Source organism: Onychomys torridus, chromosome 23 (genome assembly GCF_903995425.1).
Source record: "Onychomys torridus chromosome 23, mOncTor1.1, whole genome shotgun sequence".
In the NCBI taxonomy this organism is placed as follows: domain Eukaryota; kingdom Metazoa; phylum Chordata; class Mammalia; order Rodentia; family Cricetidae; genus Onychomys; species Onychomys torridus.
The window spans coordinates 56,561,673-56,568,629 of NC_050465.1; the positions used below are offsets into that span (position 1 = coordinate 56,561,673).

The 6,957-nt window shown below is 47.6% G+C and overlaps 1 non-coding gene across 1 annotated transcript; it reads left to right on the forward strand.

The window, feature by feature from the left end:
* Positions 1–5,735: 5,735 nt before the first annotated feature.
* LOC118573521 lies at positions 5,736–5,926 on the forward strand. Its single transcript, XR_004943634.1, has one exon. It is a non-coding gene; the product is annotated as a U2 spliceosomal RNA (small nuclear RNA).
* The last annotated feature ends 1,031 nt before the right edge of the window (positions 5,927–6,957 follow it).

A 6,957-nucleotide genomic window follows, 5' to 3' on the forward strand; every position in this document is an offset into this window, starting at 1 on the left:
ATGGACCTGAAGACCTAAAATGGATCAGCAAACCGGCTTTTATGCCACATGCAAAGCTGCAGCAGCTCAACGCCTCCGCGGACTCTCTTTTAAATCGTCCCTACAACATTCAAAGGAGAGGCTTCAACTGACTCCACCCAAACGCTCAGCCTGCGAGTGCCCAGCGAAACGGAACAGAATGCCCTCCCTTCTCTTAACTATGAAAGTAAGAAGCGGACTGGAGTGCGTCATTAAGAGCACTGGTTGCTCTTCCAAAGAACCCGGGTTCAATTCCCAGCACCCACACGGCAGCTCACAGCTGTCTGTAATCCACTTGCAGGGCATCTGACACCTTCACACAGTCAAATGTACACTAAGTAAATAAATAAAATATTTTAAAAAAGAAAAGAAAGTAAGAGTCGACACACACACACACACACACATACACACAAACACACACACTCACATACACACACATACACATCACACATACACACACACACACACACACATACACACAAACACACACACACACACACACACATACACATCACACATACACACACACATACACACACATACACACACACACACACACACACACACACACACACACACACACACACACACACACACCATAGAGACAGGGTTTCTCTGTGTATACTTAGCTGTCCTGGATCTCACTCTGTAGACCAGGATGGTCTCAAACTCAGAGAGATCCACCTGCCTCTGCCTCCTGAGTGCTGGGATTAAAGACATGTACCTGGGCCTATGAGGATGCTGGACTAAAGTCTATCAAACTGTGCAAACAGGAAAATTGTATACTATGTGAATTATCTGTCAATAAAGATCTTATAAAAATTAAAAAAAAAAATAAAGACATGTACCACCCACCACCACCGGCTATTTCTTAAATTATATAAAAGAATTCCAACAAATGATTAAAATTGAGATTTCCCAAATGTGTTTATTCCACCTTTATTTATTTAAATAAATTTCTCTTGACAGCATAGTAGATGCAATTACACAGAAAAGATCCATCTTTTGGTTAAATGTACTGGTGAGGGATTTTTAACTACATAAAATTCATGATTGGAGCCAGGTGTGGTGGTACTCACCTTTAATCCCAGCACTCAGGAGGCGGAGGCAGGCAGAGATCTCTGTGAGTTCAAGGCCAGCCTGCTCTACAAAATGAGTTCCAGGACAGCCATGGCTGTTACACGGAGAAACCCTGTCTCAGAAGAAAGAAAGAAAGAAAGAAAGAAAGAAAGAAAGAAAGAAAGAAAGAAAGAAAGAAAGGAAGGAAGGAAGGAAGGAAAGAAGGAAGGAAAAGAAAGAGAGAGAGAGAGAAGAAAGAAAACTATATTGAGTGCCACCTAATGACATTGTTGACTGTACCTAATATTCCCTGGCAATATGGCATCCATTATACTTTGTGATGTCACCAAGAAAAACTGCCCCAGGGAGCTTCCCATCTTGAAGTGTTACAGGGTTGCATGTGACTTTGCATAGGACGGGTCTAAGAAGGTACCTGAGACCCCTAGAGATGGTGTGAGCGGCACAGGCAGGGCCAGGCCAAGAACCGGAACGGGATAGGAGGGAGGCAGGAGGCAGGGAGCTCCCCTGGGCACAGCCAGGGACGCTGGGCCACAGGAAGGTTGGCTGTTGCCAATGAGGTCTGTGTGCCAGGACTCAGGGAAAGATGTCAATCACTCTAAATGTCGGCTTTGACCAGAGCGGAGTGTTGCTTTCATTGTGTGAGGTTCATTAACGCGTCTCTAAGCTCCCCTCTTCCTTCTGATGCACAGCCTCCCCGTAGGCTTTCCCACCATGAGCCCTGGCCCTGGGCTCATTTCCAGTCTAATCAGGATATCCTCTGACAGGGCATAGCGGGACATGCCTGTAATCCTGACACTCTGGACACTGAGGCACAAAAATCATGAGTTCAAAGCCAACCTGGACTACCCTTTCTCAGGAGAGGAGTAAGGGGAGGGACAAGGGGAGGGAGGGAGGGGAGACTTAATCACTTCAGGTAGGGATTTTTTTTTTTTAACTGAGTCACCCCTCACTATTCTTTAAACCTCTTCTAAATATCAATACAAAGACTGGGTACCCTGAGTTTCTTGCCAGGCTACTTGGACTCCTTATGAATGTTCCAACCCCAGGGAGACCCATCTCGGTCTAGTTTCTGTACAGTTCCTAAAGATGAAGAGTTGGTATAATGGTTTAACCCCACAGGTCTTGGCAACTTCAAAAACAACCCCCTGAAAATGTTCATCTTAGAATAAATGCTTTCTACAGGAAAAGGAGACTTAGAAAGAAAAGGAAATCCTTCGCTGCTGCCACACACATATGCAGGGGAGGTTGATTTAAAGACCTTGGGAAAAAAGAATCAGAGAAGACCCCTAGCTCTCAGGTAAGACTGGTCTCCCAGAGCCGAGCTTCCCAGATCAGCCTTAGTTCCTTTGCAAGAATACCTCGCCAGGTGGACAATAATCTCTCCCTCTCTTCTCTCCTCTCTCTTTGAGACAGGGTCTCTCCACATAGCCCTGGCTGTCCTGGAACTCACCATGCAATCAGGCTGACCTTGAACTCACAGAGATCTGCTTGCCCCTCCTGAGTGCTGGGATTAAGGATGTGGGCCACTAGGTCTGGTGTGACAGTAATCTCTTAACAGTGTTATATGGGCTGGACAGATGGCTCAGTGGTTAAGATCACCGACTGCTCTTCCAGAGGTCCTGAGTTCGATTCTCAGCAATCACATGGTGACTCACAACCACTTGTAATTAGATCTGGTGCCCTCTTCTGGCCTGCCGGCAGAATACTGTATACATAATAAATAAATAAACCTTAAGAAAAAAGTCTCCTGAGTGAGGTAACCCAAACCCAGAAGGACAAACATGGTATATACTCACTCATAAGTAGATTCTAGATATAAAGCAAAGAACAATCAGAATGCAACCCACAGAAGCAGGGAGGCTATATAGCAGGGGGGACCCTAGGATGACTGTTGTTTATAATAAGTTTTGGTTTTACTCAATTGCTGGGCAAGCCTCAATGAAGCATTTCACTATTAGGATAAGAATTTATAGTATATCAAGCTCATAATAGAAAAATATATAAAAATTTTTAAAAAGTCTTCCTAATTCAATTTTCAAACCGGCAGTAACCTGGAACCCACCACTGCTGGTTCAGAGTGAAATCCCTCACCTGTGTGGATCCTCACGCCAGCACACTTGGATCTGCTGTGTGATGGATAAAGAATTCTTCAGAGATTAAATGCACGGCTCCTCTCTGGTCATCCATAGCTGTTGTATGGCTGAACATGGATCAGCTGGAGCTCTCATTACTTGGCTTCTGATCCACTCTCCTGGAGAAGCTATGGCATGTCCCTAGACATTCTCAGCAGGGCCCGTCATTGCTGTTCAGGGCTCAAGTCAGCTGAAATCCACTTAGGACCTCCATTAATTTTTTTGTGTGTTTTGTTTTGGTTTTGTTGTTTGGTTGGTTTTTGCTTTTTGAGACAGGATTTCTCTATGGCTGTCCTGGACTCCCTCCACGGACCAGGCCGGCCTCAAACTCACAGAGATCTGCCTGCGTCTGCCTCCTGAGTGCCACCACCAACTTGCAGGTGCCTCCATTGCTACTATAATTTTGGGGTGATCTCTTCCTTATCCGTGTTTGGCAGGAGGTTATAGAGGCTTCACAGGGCTTAGTTCTAGCAAGAGACACAGGACAGACTACTGTCAGGAAAGGCAGTTGGCAGTACAGGAAAGCATATTTATTAGTCCTTCTTGAACTATGAGAAAAGCACCTGTGGAATTCTGGAAGAGAGACGTGTCGGCTGAAAGCTTCTGGAAGTTTCCAGCAATCTTAATCCCATGTAGCACTAGTTAGGAAGTATACTCCAGCCATTGCAGTCTGGACAACTTCAGAGGAGTTGATGTCACAAAGGGGTAGTGTGAGCAAAAGCTCAACTATCGGCTACAGGGAGAGAGAAAAGAGAGGGCTCCACAATGCAAGGTGATACACATCTTATATTTTTGGTTGTGAGCCTAGCCTTTAACGGCTGAGCCATCCCTCCAGCCCTGTGATACACATCTTAATGTTTTCATTTTACCAAGGGGCTGGCTTCTTTTATTTATTATGAAATTCACTATTAGCCTTTTAAAAGACTGTCTACAAGGAGCATTGGAAACGCAGGGCCCAGCTTTCCCCTGCACACTGTGTCGAGGCAATGCTGTTGAAAAAGCTTCCCCTCTCTTTGTTAACAGCTTGTCTTTCTAACCTCCTTCTTAGTTCCCTGTGTCCTCAGCCTCTGGTCCAAGGTCAAGATGCTAGAAAATGTGTCACAATTCCACCCTCGAGAGGAGGAGTGACAGGCTGCTGCCCCACCGGAGGTTCAGAGGTGAAGCCAAGTGAAGGGAAGTTAGAAGGGAACCACTGAATGCCCCGGCATGCCACGCTCTGATCTAGCAACTTCGAATATTCCATCATTTTTGAGTACACAGTTGAGGCCTATTAAGTTAAGTATGGAGAGTACAGAAAAAAATTATCCAAGGTCATTCACCCAGAAAATGGGCTAAATCTCTGACTTTGAACAAATATTATAAAATGGTTGTGAACATAAAAACCCTCCCATTGCCGGGCAGAGGCAGGTGGACCTCAGAGTTTGAGGCCAGCCTGATCTACATATGGAATTCTAGGGCAGCCTGGACTACATAATGGAGACCAAGCTCCCTCCCCTGGCCTTTAATCTCAGCATCAGGGAGGCAGCGAGGCAGGAGGATCTCTGCGTGAGTTCGAGGCCAGCATGGTCTATTAAGCAAGTTCCAGGACTGTTATCTCGAAAACTCAAAGAAAAAGAAACGAAAGGTAGCCCCATCTTTCCACCTATCTTTTCCCAGAGCAGTAACCACACCTGTTTGATGTGCTACTACCGCTAAGGCGGATCTTTACTGACCCCTGAACCGGGCCAGCAGCCCCAACTGATTCTGGGTGTGTTCACATCACTATCTCCCCGAGTCTCCCCGGAGTCACCCAGCCAAGGTCTTGCTGAGCACCTTAGGAGTCCTGAGAGAAGTACTGATGATACTACAGCCAATCAAGAGCGCGGACCGGAGTAAGAGAGCCAGAGGGCTGAATTAGCTACAAATGCCTGGGCGCTGTAACATCCCAGGATCGCGGGTGTGATGGCCGCAGGAGAGGCCCTCGGTCTCCGCTAAAGTGACCAGGTGACAGAAGGGAGAACACGGTCTCAATCACACACAAATTCAGGAATGGGAGGAAGCGTCACCGACGCAGCGCCGACGGCCTGACTCGGAACCAACCCACGCGAAGTAAGAACAGTAGATCCCCCACTTCGGCCACCGTCCGCCTCCCAGGATCCTTAAACAATCCGACCCACCCCATTTTTTTCTCTACGGGGGCGGGAGGGGGAGTGTCCCCAAGTCCGCCTGTGCGCGGCGGGGAGGCGGTCCCGAGGAGGCTCATTGTAAGGTCGCCACGCCCCTGCGAGGGGCGGGGCATGCAAATCAGACGCGGCGGGCGCCCGCCGGAATGCCGGGAGCGCGGGGTCGTGGAAATTGTAGCCGAAGCTGTGGATGTGAGAGGGCGAGTGGGGGGCCGAGGACGCGGGCGCGGACGGGCCGCGGAAGGAGGCGCGGGGCAGAACCGGGAGCGAGGGTTCCGAGCGGTGACCACGAGGTCATTGTGGGTGGAGGGCGCGGAGCAAGGCCGGTGGGTGGTTGTCGGGTATCGCTTCTCGGCCTTTTGGCTAAGATCAAGTGTAGTATCTGTTCTTATCAGTTTAATATCTGATACGTCCTCTATCCGAGGACAATATATTAAATGGATTTTTGGCACTAGGAGTTGGAATAGGAGCTTGCTCCGTCCATTCCACGCATCGACCTGGTATTGCAGTACTTCCGGGAACGGTGCACCCCTCGGGGAACAACCTGGGTCTAATAAAAGGACTAGTTGTGTATGTGTATCAGTTTTAGGCCGTCACTCAGGAGGAGAAGGCAGTGGCTTCTTACGAGAGCCCCCCCCACGGAAATAGTCCTGATTTGCACAATCGGAAATGAATCCTAAGAAAGTGTGTGTTTTCAAAGTCTTGGATATGTGTTTTGTAAAGTCAACTCACAGGAAACACCTCCTTCCCCATCACTCAGCCAGCATGCCTGAGCCTGAGCCTGACCCCTCATGGGCTGAGCAGGTGGAAAGACTCAGGCTTCATAGCACACTCACCCACTGCCCACTGCTCAAGTGAAGAGGAACTGGGACACAGGAAAAGGATTAAGCGCAGGAGCGGGAAATTTTCGTAAGGCAAACCAGCTATCACAAGAGGTGTGGCCCTGGGAAGGCGAAGACCACCAAGATCTTCTATACTTATATAGTCCTTTCTCTCTCTCTCTCTCTCTCTCTCTCTCTCTCTCTCTCTCTCTCTCTCTCTCTCTTTTAAATGAACTAGAGAGAAATAGCTCAGTAGTCTTTTTTCCCTTGGAAAGGGGACAGTTGTGAGCTGCCATGTGGGTGCTGGGAATTGAACCCAGGGTCTGACCAGAAGAGCAGCCCCTGCTCCCAACCACTGAGCCATCTCTCCAGCCCCTCTTTCCATGCAGTTAAACATGCATATATGTGTATGCTGTGTGTAACTATATATTCCAACTATATTATCAAAGCTAAATCAACTATAACTGCACAGGTGTTAGGGGCTTATGGTAATTAACGTCAACTTGACAATATCTATAGAATCAAACCTTTGGCTGCTGTTATGTGGCATGTTCCTCAAGGTTGCAACATTGACTCACAGTTGGAGGGTATAGTTAATTCATTGTGGTGGCAGAATCCTGAGGCAGAGGCAGAAAACAATGAATGCTTTTTTGGAGTTCAAGACCACCAGGGAAGGGCCCCTAAATAACACATTTCAATTTAAAAGGTTAAAAAAAAACACCAAGTTTATTTTCAGCGTCCTGG